The sequence below is a fragment of the Lissotriton vulgaris genome, chromosome 1_1 (genome assembly GCF_964263255.1).
Source record: "Lissotriton vulgaris chromosome 1_1, aLisVul1.2, whole genome shotgun sequence".
Classification (NCBI taxonomy): domain Eukaryota; kingdom Metazoa; phylum Chordata; class Amphibia; order Caudata; family Salamandridae; genus Lissotriton; species Lissotriton vulgaris.
The window spans coordinates 228,439,569-228,456,180 of record NC_141685.1 but is presented as its reverse complement, the minus strand read 5'-3'; the positions used below and the strand labels follow the sequence as shown (position 1 = coordinate 228,456,180).

General features: G+C 50.4%; 1 non-coding gene across 1 annotated transcript; it reads right to left on the bottom strand.

The window, feature by feature from the left end:
- Positions 1-16,144: 16,144 nt before the first annotated feature.
- TRNAQ-UUG (transfer RNA glutamine (anticodon UUG)) lies at positions 16,145-16,216 on the bottom strand. The gene has a single exon. It is a non-coding gene; the product is annotated as a tRNA-Gln (tRNA).
- Between the last annotated feature and the right edge of the window lie 396 nt (positions 16,217-16,612).

The following is a 16,612-nucleotide window of genomic DNA, read 5'->3' as shown; positions in this document are numbered from 1 at the left end:
GAGCGCGCTGCAACAAAACACCATTCCCCTGGGCCTCCTGGTCCATCTTCGACCCGGCTATCGAGATCAGCAGAGAATCCCCCCTTACTTGGATGTGATCCCTGGGCAGACCTCCTTCCGTATCTCTCTTATTTGCAGCCACTAGTTCGCTCACCCGCAGGGCCCCATAGAACGCTAAAGCAAACGCTGCCCGGAATAGTATTACCTCGCTAGGTGAGGAGCATGTCTCATCTAGTTTAGCCAGCAAGGTGGTCAACTTATCAAATCCTATCGGGTGCCTGTTATCCTTTCTGCACCCTTCTAAGCGCCGCCAGCCGCGCAGAGCCTTCCTGACTAGAAAGGAGTCCGTCGGGTCCCTGATCCTATGGAGCTGAGCCATAAATGATATGGCGGCCTTATGCCGAATTGCGGCTGCCGCCGACCGGCCTTCTTCATGAAGTGCCACTAAAAATTGGACAAAGGACTCCTCCTGCCCCCATCTATGCTCCCCAGCCGGACCCAAAAAGGCGCAGTACGAGCGGAACGCCCCTTCATAAGATTTCCTCGTCCTGGGTGCTAAACTGGCTGCCACGAGGTTTTGTAGTCCGGGGCACCGATTTGCCATAGTGCCTCGGGAAATGGTGCCGCCACTAGCTCCGCTGAGGGTAAACAATCCCTGAAAGCCTGCATTTTGAAACGAGAGAGCGCATCAGCTGCATTATTCAGTACACCCGGCACATGTTTCGCCCTGAACTGTACGTTTAATCTCAAGCATCGTAACACAACTTCTTTCAACAATCGCAATATCCATTTGCAGCGTGCTGCCTGCTGATTAATGCACTCAACCACAGTCATGTTATCGGACCAAAATACCACCGAGCGGTCTCTGAAATTCTCCGACCATGCCGACAGAGCCACCCAGATGGGGAAGAGTTCTAGAAAGCCAATGTTACTCGTCAAACCGCTTGTTTGCCACCATGCCGGCCATATTTGTGCCGACCAACGGTTTCCGAGGATCGCACCAAACCCCACGCTGCCCGCCGAATCGGTCCATAAGCCGAGTTCCACCGACGAGGATTGGGGTTTGCTCGAGACCACTCGGCCGTTGAAGTCAGCCAGGAATGCCAGCCAAATGAGCATGTCCTGGCGAACCTCCGCCGACAGTCTCGTGCGGTGGTGCCCTTCTTTGAGGCCTACCATGGACTGGGCAATGGATCGAGAGAAAGGGCAAGCCATCGGTATCACCCTTAATGCAAAGTTAAGCTGACCCACCGTCTGCTGCAATTGGTGCAATGTCACTTTCTCGGTCCGGAGACACTGCACCAAGGAAGCCCTGAATTTGGCGATCTTCTCCGCCGGCAGGCGGAAGCACCCCTCCACGGAGTCTAGTTCTATGCCCAAAAACTCCAGGGAGGTAGTCGGCCCCAATGTCTTACCTGGCGCCAATGGAACCCCGAAACCCCGCATGAGCACGCAGAAGTCTTGCAATGCCCGTGCACAGTCCCGAGTGCCCGCTGGGCCGAGAAAGAGGAAATCATCAAGATAATGCATCACATGTCGGTGCCCTGTGGCCTTTGCGAACACCCACTCCAGAAATGAGCTAAACATTTTCAAAATAGGCACACGAAATTGAACAACCCATTGGCATGCAACAATGCTCCGGGCCTAAGCGATTCAACATCACCACTGCGTCATCGAAAGATGCATACTTTACACTGCAAATCTCAGGATCTATCGCCTCATTGACGGAAGCCCCCTTCGGTGCCGACAAATTATGAATGAGCCGGTACTCCCCCGGGTCCCTTTTTGGCACCACCCCTAATGGGGAGCATACAAAATCAGCCGTTGGTGGGTCACCAAAAGGTCCTGCCACTCGCCCCAAGCTAACCTCCGTGGCGATCTTTTTGGCGGCAACCGCCGGGTTGTGCTGAACGGACAGTTGGTTCTTACAAGAGGCGGTCCCTCGAAAATCACCCGCCGGGATCCTGAAGCCATATGAGAAGCCATCTCGCAGAATCCCGGTGGACGCATGATCAGGGTAGCTGTTCAGCCAAGGGGTCAAAGCCAAGATATCTATTGGCGAAGATGTGGACTTCCGGGGCACCGTATCAATCCTGCTTGGCACCCCCTTTGCATCCGGTGCCATTGGCCCTGGATCGGCAGCTAGTTTCAGGGTGTGAGGTGTTACCACAACCGGAGCACGCATGTCTGAACCTACACGTTCCTTGCGGCCTGCTACATGTTCCCTTATTGAAACCCCAACACACCCTTCGCTTATTTCCGTTCCCGCCAGATCTAGGCTGAGACTCCCCCCGTAGTTCTGACGAAAGGGCTGTGACTGTCTCTGTGGAAATGCCCTGGAGCCATTCGTGCTTGACCCCGAACCACCCGCTGATCCTGGCAAGAGCTGCGCATGCCATGATACCGTATCCAAACAATCCCAATTCAATGCTTCGTTAAACTCTTTCGCTTTTCTAAAAGCCATGTCATACCCTTTCCACTCCTCACCTCCATACTTCTCATGGAAGCTCGTGATTCTGCTCTGATAACAAGCCAAGTCACTCAACAGTTTGTCGTACGTTCAGCGATAATTGCTACAAAGATAGAAAAGGCCCTGATCCAGTTCATCATCGACTCCTCGACCCTGAATTCCGCCATTTTTGCCTGCCATACACTGGGGTGCCATAAATCTTTCTGGGTCTTGGCATATTCTAACTCTCGATGATCAGTCAACAGTGAAAACATATTAATGTATTTGTTGGCCCACACCATCTCCTTAGTAACCATGGGAACATGTTGCGCCAAGCTTTCCCGCCTTGAGGGTACTGCGCCCTCCCCCATCATTCTTAGCGATCTCTTACCGGCTTCCGCCGCACTTGCCGCCGTGTCCGTCGCCTTATTCTGGTTATCTGCCGGGACCACCTTCGCCACCTGTGGGGAAATAGAAGGCACGTTCGCTGCCCCAGCACCCCTTGTCTGCCGTAACTGTTCAATAATTAGTCTAGCTTCCTCGGCCGGGTCTTCCACAGCCGAGGATCCCCCCGCTCCCTTTTTTAACTAAGGTAGCACAGCCGCCAACTGAAGCGCTAATTCAGGAGGCATTTGATCGTCCTCCAGCGGTGTGATAACCACAGGGATTGGCAATCCCCCATCCGGTGTGGGTACCGGGCTGGACGCTGGCGCTACTGGGATCGGTGGGACCTCCATCGGGACTGGTACCTCGCTAGGACCCGCTTTCACCCTCTTCTTTTTCCCTTATCCCCCCTGGGGTAACGTTTGGCAAAGCAGGCCCTATGACCCTCTTAGGTTGCCCTGAGTGGCCAGCTTGAGCCTCAACTTGTTTCCTGAGGGCCGCTAAGCCGCGACCCAGGTGGACTACTTTACCGAACTTTCGGTCCATCGCCTATACCTGGTTCACCAATGTACGCAGCATACGTTCCATCTTGGAGCTCTTTCCAGACTTCTTGCCAGGCATGTCCGCGTTCAACGTTAGCTCAGCCTGTCTTCCCGAAGTGACTCGAACTCCAGCTACGCCTTGATGACTGAAACAGAGAAACAACGATTACACGTTCAAAAAACTGCAGCTTGTTCCCTTGAGGGCTCACGAGCGACGAGTGGTGCAGCCTTCAGAGCGCAGGAACAAGAGGATGCTTTCTTGGATTCACGCGCCTTTTATCCAGCAGCGGGAAGGCGGGGCCGAGCCCCCATCACGCCCCTCGGCACACGGACTTCCGGGCGGGTGTTTAGGACAACCCTTTTTTGGGCGGTAGGGGCGTGCTCCGGCCACGCTGCTATGGGCATACCGGCCGGGACACGCCCCCCGCCCGCAACGGTTTCCCCGGGGATCGGGGCACCCATCCATACGTTCGGGGTGACCGAGTGGTCTCCCCTTTCCATTCTCCTCATCTGCTGCGCTGATCGGTCTCTGATCCTTTATAAACAAGAGGCATGTGAACTCGTACAGAAGCCCGGCCCCACACACACTAGGCTATGCAACCTCTTCCCGCCCTTTCCCCCACTGTGATGGACAGCTCACTCGAGGGACCTCGAGTGAGTGGAGTGGTGTGGCTCACTGGTTAGAGGCGGCAGACCCGGAAGCAGAAGTCGGCCCGGGACCAGGGTTCGATTCCCGACGCGGTAGGGTCGTGGACCAGGGTCAGCGGACTCGATAATTATCGTCTCAGTGCCTACTCTAACCAGGGGTCCCACTCGGCAACTCTGGGCATTAGCTTGCCTAATTTCCACAACGGCCCCATCAACACTGGGGGTGCCTGGCTCCACCTTGGGGATTCCCAGCAGGACCATCCCACAGGGAAAGCCAGGACGGGTTCCCCAGCGGTATACAGCGCCAGGACGCCGGCTGGCAACAGTGCGCTTTACAAGTGTACATGGCGCCTATGGGCGCAGTGGCAAAGTTACAGGCACACGGGGTCACTGGCAACAACTCTTCTGGGCCTTTACTCAGCTGTAGTGTAGGAAAACCACAATACATTTACCCAACGAGCTAGCACTTACTGATTAGCCAGTAGAGAGTACTCCAGTTGAGTATAGTGCAATTGCCAAAAAATCCGCGATTTCGCTGGGAAATCCGGGAATTCACTGATTTTTTTGCGAATTCGCAAAATTCACCCATACCGACCCCTTCCGATCAGGTGCTGAAATTTGATTGGCTGCTAACAGTTCAACAAAGAAGTGTAGGCAGCAATCTTGAGACTCAGCTTGAGCCGAGTCCCAGAAAAAACTTTTTTTTTAAAGAAAAGGGGGCAGGGTAGGAATACTCTGAACCCCTAGTCCCTTTGAGGCAGTCCCACATGGACCCTGCTGCGCAAAAAAAAGCTTTATTACATTTCAGTTGGATCCATGGATCCTACGACAATTAAAAACAAAAAAACAAAGCACTTTCTCCCTTGATTTGTTAATTATCTGCCCCCGGGTGGGCCAGGTCTCAGGCGCATTTTAATAAAAGAGGGGATTGAATGGGCCCTCCCATGGGCTTGTTTTAAAAAAAACTTATTTAAAAATGGCGTGCCTCTTTGACTCTCCCAGCCCTGTAGACCGCCACCTCCCCTGGGCTTTATGTTTAAATAATGCCGGGGCACACAGACCACCCAGCAGCCCTGGGGGCCGTCACCTCCCTGAGGCTTTAATTTTCATTGATGCGGGGGCCATTCTGACCCCTGCAGCCCTAGGGACCTCCATCTTCTGGGTGTTTAAGTAAAATGGAATGTAGGGAGGACCGCACAGCCACCCACAGCTCCGGTGACCACCACCTCCCCGGGGCAAAATTGAAGCTCCCCTCCTAGAACCATAGATTGCCCGAGGGACCACCACCCCCCAGGGCTGGGTCTTGCTTTGTCCAGTTATGCCCACCACCATGGCATAGCTGTTTGCTATGGCTTGTCGGGAGCTTTACCACTCCCCAAGCCATAGCAAACTGTGCTCTGCTTCTAGCAAGTTAGAGCTTAAGAAATGCTCTTGCTTGCTAGAAGAGGAGGCCAATTGCATGTTCAGCATCTCCCTATGTATAAAAGCAATGCCATCTCCAGCAGGAGGCGGGAAACCGTCAGGGATCGTGAGGTCCTTGAGACTTCCCCTGCGGTCCCCAATAAAAGTAACTGATTTCCATGGGTGGAATAAGTGCATCAAGAAGAGTTGCTGGGCCCAGGATGATGGGGTACGTGGGGCCGAAATCGTCCCCGGGAAGAGGGCTATTGCGACCCTCTCCCTTAATTAAAAAATAACTTAAAAATGTATGAAAAGGCTCTCCCTCCCTTTAAGTTTATATAAACATTTAAAAAACAAACACCGGGCCCTGTGGGATGGGGTTCCTGGATCTGTAATAGGCCCTGGGTAAGTGGCCTAGCACCAGGGGATGGTATCCCCGGGCCGAAAATGGCCCATGATACAGGGAATAGATTAAAAATGAAAATAAATAAAAGACCAGCAATTCGCCAGAGGCCCCATCCCCTTTCACCATCACTCTGCAAACGTACCCTCTGGAGCACAAGTGGTTGAGGGATGAGGTCCCCTTGACTGCAGAGGGTCCTTGGGGCCAACACGCCCTCCTGTTACTTCCAGTAAGTCCCAAACAGCAGAACTGCTGACAATACTTTAGAAGCCATGCCCCCTTTGACCATAACTCTGCAAAGGGGCCTCCTGGTGTACTGCTTGGCTCCAGGGAGGCCTTGGGGGCCAACAAGCCCTTCTGTTACCTCCAGTAAGCCCCACACAATAGGATTGCTGAGAGGACTTTAGAGGCTATGCTCCCTTTCTCCACCACTCTGAAAACGCACTTCCTGGCACCTTGATTGGTGGGGGATGAAGTCCCTTTGGCTCCGGTGGGCCCTTAGTGGTCAGCAAGCCCTCCTGTTACGCCCAGTATGTCCCACATATTGTAATTGCGGCAATGACTTAAGAGGCCATGCACCCTTTCTCTACCACTCTGAAAATGTGCCACCTGGCACACTGCTGGTTGATAGTTAAGAAATAGAATTAGAAAAACCTTAGAAATTCACTTAAAAAAGTTACAGGGTTATTATAGTTAGTGTTAGACCAGGCATCTTTTGGAGTGTTTCCCCTGTCTTTTTGCTTTCTGACCTCCTGGTTTTTACTCTATTTTTGCTGGCTTAGTGTCTCTGTGCACTTTCTCACTGCAGTTCAGTGTTAAAGTGCAAGTGCCTCTGTTGTAAATTGTATTATGGATTGGTATTTCCAGGATTGGCATATTTGATTTATTGCCAAGTCCCTAGTAAATTGCACTAAGAGTGCCAGGGCCTGTAAATCAAATGTTGCTAGTAGGCCTGATTGTGTCACCCACATGAGCAGCCCTTCAATGGGTTCTCTGACATGCCACTGCAGTGTTTGGACACAGTTTGTAACTGCCATATGGACCTGACAAGTGCACCTACTTGCCAGGCCCTAACCTTCAATTTTCTTACATGAAAGGTACCCCTCAGGTAGGCCCAAGGTAACCTGTTGGCAGGGTGTATGTGATATGTTCTGAAAGTGAAATACAATGTATTTCATTTTTCACAATTGAAAGGCTATCTGTCCCATAGGATAGAATTGGAGTTTACTTCTAACATCTTATAAGCATAACTTCCTATTGGGACAAGATAGAGAAATGGAGTTTAGTATACCTGGACTCAGAATGTAAAAATGTATGTTTTGGTAAAGATGATTTTTATGGTCTGTGTTTGAAAATACCACTTTTAGAAAGTAGGTATTTTTTGCTTAGCCAACCAGTGTGCCTCTACTGGGTTGTGCAGCGACTGTCTGGCTTTGGAGTGACAGGGGCTGGGGATGTGCATTATCTTCCACTGGGGAAGTTGAGGCTTCCTGCCTTTTCTGGAGGAGTCAGGGCTAGGTTGAACAGACCTGGGCTGCATTTAGAGTAGTGGGAGGAGATTTCCTTGCACCTTAATCGGCCTGGTCTACTTTAGACAATGCTGTTTCTACCTACTGCTGGGAACCTGGGCCAAAGAGGACCAAACTGGCTTAAACGAAGCACATACACTCTCTGCCTGATAGAACAAAGAGAAATGCAGTATAAATATTAGGGACCATACCCATGAACCTTAGAACTCGCTTGGATCAAGGAACCTGCCAAGAAGAAGAAGAGCTGGAAGTACTGCTAGGAGGAGTACTGCCTGGCTGCTGTGTTGTTACTTTGTTGGGTTGACCTGCAGTTGATACTGATGTCTTGGATAGTGAAAGGACGGGACTGAACTTTCTCAACTTGTTGCTGAGTATCTCGAAGGGCTTGAAGTAGAGCTTGCCTCCTGTTCATGAAGTCTCAGAGACCGCAAAGACATCACTAAACTCTGGGAACCACCTCTGAAACCGTGGTTTCAATTAACACAGAAGGGAAAATCAATCAACTCCTTCACTGATTCCGTTGCTGGCTCCGTGTCCTAAAGGCACCATAGAGGGCACTGCTGCATCTCACTTCACAACCCTAGTCTCACCGACGACGACCCCCACCGCCACTGAATCGCTGCTTGCACTGTGACCTGCGGGCATCGCACTCTACACTGCCTCACTTCGCTCCGCCACCCTGGTCTTACTGATGCCGTCACTGCCCTTCAACTTCAACATCGTGGCTTGGGAGCACCACTCGTAATCTTCATGATGCACCACTTCATCCCACATCGCAGTCTGGGCTGACTGACACCAGTTCCCACCAACCGGCTCTGTCACTTCCACCATGATCTGTCAGCACCACAATGAGTACTGCCTCCCTCCACATCACAGCCCTGGTCTCACTGATGTCGCTGGATGACCATCACCAAGCCAGTGCCTGCACAGCGCCTTGAGGGCACCACATGCCGCAGCACTACACTTCGCATTGCAGCTGCAACCATTGCAACAACCGACTCCCACCAAACTGATCACCCACAACAAAAAGGTACTGTTTTCAAGTCTGCCGACACCTTTTCTGATGCGGTCTGAGTGAACTTTAGAATTTTGTGGTTTTCGGCATTGTTGTAGCACTGGACAGCACTACCGACTTCAAGGAACTGCATTTTTAAGGTTAGTCTTGGAAAGTGCATATTTTTAAGTACTTTATGTTGGATTCTTATCATTTTGGTCTTGTTTTGAATATATAACGTACTGGATATTTTTCTAAACTGGTGTGGTGTCCTTTTGTAGATTTTTCACTGCATTACTGTGGGTTATGTGTAACTGCTTTACACGCTGCCTCTGAGATAAGCCTGACTTCTCATGCCAAGCTACAAAGGGGTTAGCATGGGTTATTTCAGTAGTGTATACCCCCTTATCCTGACTAGAAGGAAGGGTCCCTACTTGGACAAAGGTGCAAACCACTGCCAACTAGACACCCTAATTTCTAACAGTTAGGAAATAGAATAAATAAATCTTAGCAATTCATTGAATAAAAAGGTTAAAGGGATGTTATACTTAGGCTTAGATTCACTTGTACAAAACCAGTGAAATTCAGCAGCTATACTTACCTGAGCCTCTAACTATAACGTATGCCCCAGCAATGCACTGCTTATGACCTCAGATATTACATCACTCGTGAAATGCTCAGTGACATCACTCATGATATCACTGATGACATCTCAAATGACATCATTGATGACATCATCCAGAGAACCACTCACACACCCACTCACACCCCCTACAACTCTTGTATGTCCCCTCACACACTCACACATCTAACCACAAACCCATATCAGTACTCACATACTCACTCACTTCTCCAAAGAACCACTCAAATACCCACTCACTCACTCATACAGCCACTCACGCAACCTTTGACTTACCCATAAAGCTGCTCATTCAACCAGTCACTCACCCATACAGCCACTCACACAGTCACACACACAGCCACACACATGCCAACTTATTCACCTACACAGTCATTCAGATACTCATATACCAACTCACTCACCCATACAACCTTTCAATATTCACTCACATACTTTTTACACACTCACTTACACACCTGCACAGCCACTTGCATACCCATTCACATATCCATGCAAGCACTCACACATCTGCTTGCTCACCTATAAAGCCATTCACAAAGATGCTCATTCTCAATACAGCCGCTCGCATACCAACACACTTTAACAAACACCCATTCAAACAGTCACTCACTCACCAATACAGCCACTGACACACCCAGCCACTCACTCCTACAGCCATTCAGATACCCACTCACTCACCCCTACAGTCACTACACACCCATGTATCCATCCATAGAGCCCCTCATACCACCACTCACTCATACAGACACTGACACACCCATTCACTCACCAATATAGTCACTCACACAGCATCTCACTCACCCACATAGCTACTCACCCCCACTTATACACACATAGCACCATTCAACACCCATACACACAATGACACACACTGTCACACACCCACTCACATGATATATGTTAGAAGTAGAATCACAAAGTAGTAGCGCACCTAGTATACTAATTTAACTTTTATAGTGGGTTAATATATATGTTTAATACCCATAAACCCTGTAACCTTTGTTTTTTAAAGTGAATGAATATATATATATATCTAACACATGGCCCCATAAAGATAATGAACCTTTTACTTCAGAAGGAAAGCAGGAGAGGCTGTCCAAGTGGGACGGCAGAAAAAGAGAAAAGTATACGTCATGGCGAGTTGCTTGGGGACCATGTACAGAACCTCTGGGGTGACAGGGTTCCCTGCAGAAGTGAGGAGCAATCCCCCGTGTTGTCTTTCTTTCCTTGATGGCAGTTCCCCAGCTGTTGGTACTTTCCAAGGAGGGATAGTGTGTCTCTCGGTTCTTTGAGGTAAAATCCGGCAGAGAAAATTCATACAACACAGTACCCCTCCAAGGCTGGTCTTTCACACTTGTAGAGCTCCCTCAGCGCTCTCTCTCCTTTCTCTGCCGTGCTGCCCTCCCAGCCTCGCAGTGTCTCTTTTGCTCACTCCGCCTTTCTCTGTGGCCCTGTCCTTCTGTATGTCTCCCTTTTTGTCTGTCTCCCTGCTTCCCCTCTCTAGCTCTCTCTCTATCGCCCCTCACCTCGCCGCTGTCTCGGCTCTCTTTCCAGTTCTCGTCCTGGTACCCTTCTCTCTCTCTCTCCACCCGATGCTGTCACTCTGTCTCCTGCGTTGTCTCACCCCCTCTTTCTTCATTGCTCACTCGTTTGCATGCTCTCTCTCACCCCTCCTCCCGCTCTTTCATCCTTTAACTCTGCCTCGCTCACTCACTTCTAGCTTGACTGGCTCCTCTGTTCCTACTCTGTGAAACTTTATACCCTCTGCTATGACGTTGCCCGGAGGAAGGGGGAGGGAGGTGGGATAGCCAGAGACCAGCCTTTTCTGCATTATTTCACGAAATGTTAATGTCTTAAGCAGGCAGCGGAAAAAAGCCCTTAGCTCACATATCTGTGCGTTTTTTCACATTACTCGTGAATACCTTTGTGTTTTTCGCTTTTGAACAAACCCTTCTGGCTTCTGGACACCACAATTTTTTTCTAAGCTCGAAGGACTCAGCGAACGTGAAATATTCTCTCCGATTCCTAAAGCTTCAGCCTGCACAATCTCCCTCTGCACCTCAAAGGCTCACGCCGACTCCCACAGCCTCCCTTTCACCTCCTTGGTCTCCCTCTGACCGACATCATCTCCCTTTGATCCCCACATTATCTCTCACTGATTTCCATAGCCTCCCTCTGGTCCATGCAGCCTCCATCTGGTGTATATAGTCTCACCCTGGTCCCTACAGCCTCCACCTGGTTCCCAAAGTCTTCCCCTGGTCCCTAAGCCTACACCTGGTCCCCAAAGTCTTCCCCTGGTCCCTAAGTCCCCATTTGGTCTCCGTAATCTCCCCCTGGACCCTAAGTCTCTACCTGGTCCCCAAGTCACCCTCTGGTCCCTAAGCCTCCATGTGGTCCCCATAGTCTCCCCCTAGTCCCTACAGCCTCCGCCTGGTCCACAAAGTCTCTCCCTGGTCCCTAAGCCTCCATCTGGTCTCCATAGTCTCCCTCTGGTCCCGAAAGTCTCCCTCTGATCCTCAGTCTCCTTATTATACCAGCATCTTATCCCTGAAGAGTCCATCTGATCTCTACGGTCTTCCTCTGACCTCCACGGTCTTCCTCTGATCCCACAGCCTTCTTATACCAGTAGCCTGCATCGTATCCCTGAAGAGTCCATCTGATCTCTACGGTCTTCCTATGACCTCCACAGTCTCCCTCTGATCCCACAGTCTTCCTCTGACCTCACAGTCTTCCTCTGACCTCCACAGTCTCCCTCTGATCCCACTGTCTCCCTCTTATACCAGTAGCCTGCATCTTATCCCTGAAGAGTCCATCTGATCTCTGTAGTCTCCCACTGATCCCACAGTCCCACAGTCTCCCTCTGATCCCACAGTCTCCCTCTTATACCAGTAGCCTGCATCTTATCCCTGAAGAGCCCATCTAATCTCTACGGTCTTCCTCTGACCTCCACAGTCTCCCTCTGATCCCACAGTCTTCCTCTGACCTCCACAGTCTCCCTCTGATCCCACAGTCCCACAGTCTCCCTCTGATCCCACAGTCTCCCTCTTATACCAGTAGCCTGCATCTTATCCCTGAAGAGTCCATCTGATCTCTGCAGTCTCCATCTGATCCCACAGTCTCCCTCTGATCCTACAGTCTCCCTCTGATCCTCAGAGTCCATATCTGACTCCTCTAGTCTCCCTCTTCTACCAGTAGCCTGCATCTTATCCCTGAAGAGTCCATCTGATCTCTACGGTCTTCCTCTAACCTCCACAGTCTCCCTCTGATCCCACAGTCTTCCTCTGACCTCCACAGTCTCCCTCTGATCCCACAGTCTCCCTCTTATACCAGTATCCTGCATCGTATCCCTGAAGAGTCCATCTGATCTCTACGGTCTTCCTCTGACCTCCACAGTCTCCCTCTGATCCTACAGTCTTCCTCTGACCTCCACAGTCTCCCTCTGACCCCACAGTCACCCTCTGATCCCACAGTCCAACAGTCTCCCTCTGATCCCACAGTCTTCCTCTGACCTCCACAGTCTCCCTCTGATTCCCACAGTCACCCTCTGATCCCACAGTCCAACAGTCTCCCTCTGATCCCACAGTCTCCCTCTTATACCAGTAGCCTGCATCTTATCCCTGAAGAGTCCATCTGATCTCTACGGTCTTCCTCTGACCTCCACAGTCTCCCTCTGATCCCACAGTCTTCCTCTGACCTCCACAGTCTCCCTCTGATCCCACAGTCTCCCTCTTATACAAGTAGCCTGCATCGTATCCCTGAAGAGTCCATCTGATCTCTACGGTCTTCCTCTGACCTCCACAGTCTCCCTCTGATCCCACAGTCTTCCTCTGACCTCCACAGTCTCCCTCTGATCCCACAGTCACCCTCTGATCCCACAGTCCAACAGTCTCCCTCTGATCCCACAGTCTTCCTCTGACCTCCACAGTCTCCCTCTGATCCCACAGTCACCCTCTAATCCCACAGTCCAACAGTCTCCCTCTGATCCCACAGTCTTCCTCTGACCTCCACAGTCTCCCTCTGATCCCACAGTCACCCTCTGATCCCACAGTCCAACAGTCTCCCTCTGATCCCACAGTCTTCCTCTGACCTCCACAGTCTCCCTCTGATTCCCACAGTCACCCTCTGATCCCACAGTCCAACAGTCTCCCTCTGATCCCACAGTCTCCCTCTTATACCAGTAGCCCGCATCTTATCCCTGAAGAGTCCATCTGATCTCTACGGTCTTCCTCTGACCTCCACAGTCTCCCTCTGATCCCACAGTCTTCCTCTGACCTCCACAGTCTCCCTCTGATCCCACAGTCTCCCTCTTATACAAGTAGCCTGCATCGTATCCCTGAAGAGTCCATCTGATCTCTACGGTCTTCCTCTGACCTCCACAGTCTCCCTCTGATCCCACAGTCTTCCTCTGACCTCCACAGTCTCCCTCTGATCCCACAGTCACCCTCTGATCCCACAGTCCAACAGTCTCCCTCTGATCCCACAGTCTCCCTCTTATACCAGTAGCCTGCATCTTATCCCTGAAGAGTCCATCTGATCTCTACGGTCTTCCTCTGACCTCCACAGTCTCCCTCTGATCCCACAGTCTTCCTCTGACCTCCACAGTCTCCCTCTGATCCCACAGTCTCCCTCTTATACAAGTAGCCTGCATCGTATCCCTGAAGAGTCCATCTGATCTCTACGGTCTTCCTCTGACCTCCACAGTCTCCCTCTGATCCCACAGTCTTCCTCTGACCTCCACAGTCTCCCTCTGATCCCACAGTCACCCTCTGATCCCACAGTCCAACAGTCTCCCTCTGATCCCACAGTCTTCCTCTGACCTCCACAGTCTCCCTCTGATCCCACAGTCACCCTCTGATCCCACAGTCCAACAGTCTCCCTCTGATCCCACAGTCTTCCTCTGACCTCCACAGTCTCCCTCTGATCCCACAGTCACCCTCTGATCCCACAGTCCAACAGTCTCCCTCTGATCCCACAGTCTTCCTCTGACCTCCACAGTCTCCCTCTGATTCCCACAGTCACCCTCTGATCCCACAGTCCAACAGTCTCCCTCTGATCCCACAGTCTCCCTCTTATACCAGTAGCCCGCATCTTATCCCTGAAGAGTCCATCTGATCTCTACGGTCTTCCTCTGACCTCCACAGTCTCCCTCTGATCCCACAGTCTTCCTCTGACCTCCACAGTCTCCCTCTGATCCCACAGTCTCCCTCTTATACAAGTAGCCTGCATCGTATCCCTGAAGAGTCCATCTGATCTCTACGGTCTTCCTCTGACTTCCACAGTCTCCCTCTGATCCCACAGTCTTCCTCTGACCTCCACAGTCTCCCTCTGATCCCACAGTCACCCTCTGATCCCACAGTCCAACAGTCTCCCTCTGATCCCACAGTCTTCCTCTGACCTCCACAGTCTCCCTCTGATCCACAGTCACCCTCTGATCCCACAGTCCAACAGTCTCCCTCTGATCCCACAGTCTCCCTCTTATACCAGTAGCCTGCATCTTATCCCTGAAGATTCCATCTGATCTCTACGGTCTTCCTCCGACCTCCACAGTCTTCCTCTGATCCCACAGTCTTCCTTTGACCTCCACAGTCTCCCTCTGATCCCACAGTCACCCTCTGATCCCAAAGTCCCACAGTCTCCCTCTGATCCCACAGTCTCCCTCTTATACCAGTAGCCTGCATCTTATTCCTGAAGAGTCCATCTGATCTCTACGGTCTTCCTCTGACCTCCACAGTCTCCCTCTGATCCCACAGTCTTCCTCTGACCTCCACAGTCTCCCTCTGATCCCACAGTCACCCTCTGATCCCAAAGTCCCACAGTCTCCCTCTTATACCAGTAGCCTGCATCTTATTCCTGAAGAGTCCATCTGATCTCTGCTCTCTTCCTCTGACCTCCACAGTCTCCCTCTGAACCTCAGAGTCCATGTCTGACTCCCCTAGTCGCCCTCTTATTCCAATAGCCTCAAATTGTTAAACGTTGCCATGTGCACATTTTTATACTGGGACCACTGTCTTACATTTCCTTAGAGTGCTCATTTTAATAATAAAGGTTTTGCATTAATGAACCAAGATGCAAGTTCAAATCGCATTAACATTTTCTTGTATTCTGTTCAAGGGACTCTAGTGAGAGCGTGCCTCGAACACAACAGTGCAGATATACAAATATTTTGTAACTCATTTCTGAAAAATGAATAAACAGATATATACAAAATAAACAAGCATTAAAAATGCAATAGGTCTCGCCTTTCATTACGTTAAAATCATTTGCTTTGCTATACAATACCATTAGCAAAGAAAATGGCTTTAAGTTAATCAAAGGCGAGACCTATTGCATTTCCAAGGCTTGTTTAGGACTTGTGCCCCTGGAAGCTGCCCATCAATGTATCTTTAGAGCAGGTCTGGGCTGAGAAACTTGTGACGCGCGGATTTCGGTCCCAAACCTCCTTCAAAGCTTCGGTTTTGTCTGATAAACAATGCACAGAGTGCTTACTCGAGGTGAGCTTCTCTAGTGCAGTGGTTATCACGTCACCCCCCCCCCCCCCCCCCTAGAAAATTCCCCATTTCCAAATCAGACGCAAACACATATAGAAGTATTTTCATGCGATATTTATCAGTCGTGAAAAAAAACGTAGAAGACGACTTTAGCAGATGATGAATGCTATTGCAGCTACTGGAGTTATCTTAACTCTGTGACGAAAGTCCGCGCGAGGCTAGAGTTCTTCTAAACTCAGTAAACGGGTGGGTTCAGCGCCAGCAGTGACCGCGTGGGAGGCGCAGCTGGAGTCCGGTATCACATGAAGTCGGGTCCGAGACTGAATGAAATGTGTCAAGAGCTCGACATCCGGACAGATGCAGAACCGGACAATAAGAAGGGAGAACCGATCTCAGGCCGGAAGGATTGCAGCAAAAGAGTGAAAAATGTAACTAAAGCTTGTGATGTGTCGGAAGAATAGGCAATTAATAAGCGTAAAAAAAAAAATACACAGAGTACAATCGTAGTTGACTGAACTGCCGAAGTTACCGCGCGTTAGTAAATAAACAAATAAAACACAAAACCCTAAAATATACTTTAAAAGATTACAAACGTGTACTAGTTCTTGCAGATAAACAAGAGGTGGCAAACTCTAACAGCGCTGTCTGTGAAGTAAAAGCATCTGGTCCCACCGAGATTTGAACTCGGATCGCTGGATTCAAAGTCCAGAGTGCTAACCATTACACCATGGAACCGCAGGTGTCAGCTGCTTCTATGCTTTATGTTTCAAAGATGGAGCCGAATGAATGTGGTGTGTCAGTGCAATGACTATACTTGCTCACCAGACATGCCCCACTTTGCCTTCATATTGTAACTTCAATGTAGATTTCTCAGCGGCCCTGCAATAGTTTCAGAAAGTGAACATTATCTTCCTGAACTGAGGTTAAGATGCGGATGAAAGGAGGGCTGAGGGCTGAGAGTCGTGACAAGGAAGGTCTGTCCTACAGGAGCTATAACCATAGAATACTCTCTGTGCTGAAGGCAAGAGACCTGGGGGCATATTACCAAGCAATAGCGATATTTATCGCTATTGCTTGGTTAGCGGGAAAAATGTAACGCTGAGCTGCGGCGATTTTTACCGCAAATAAACC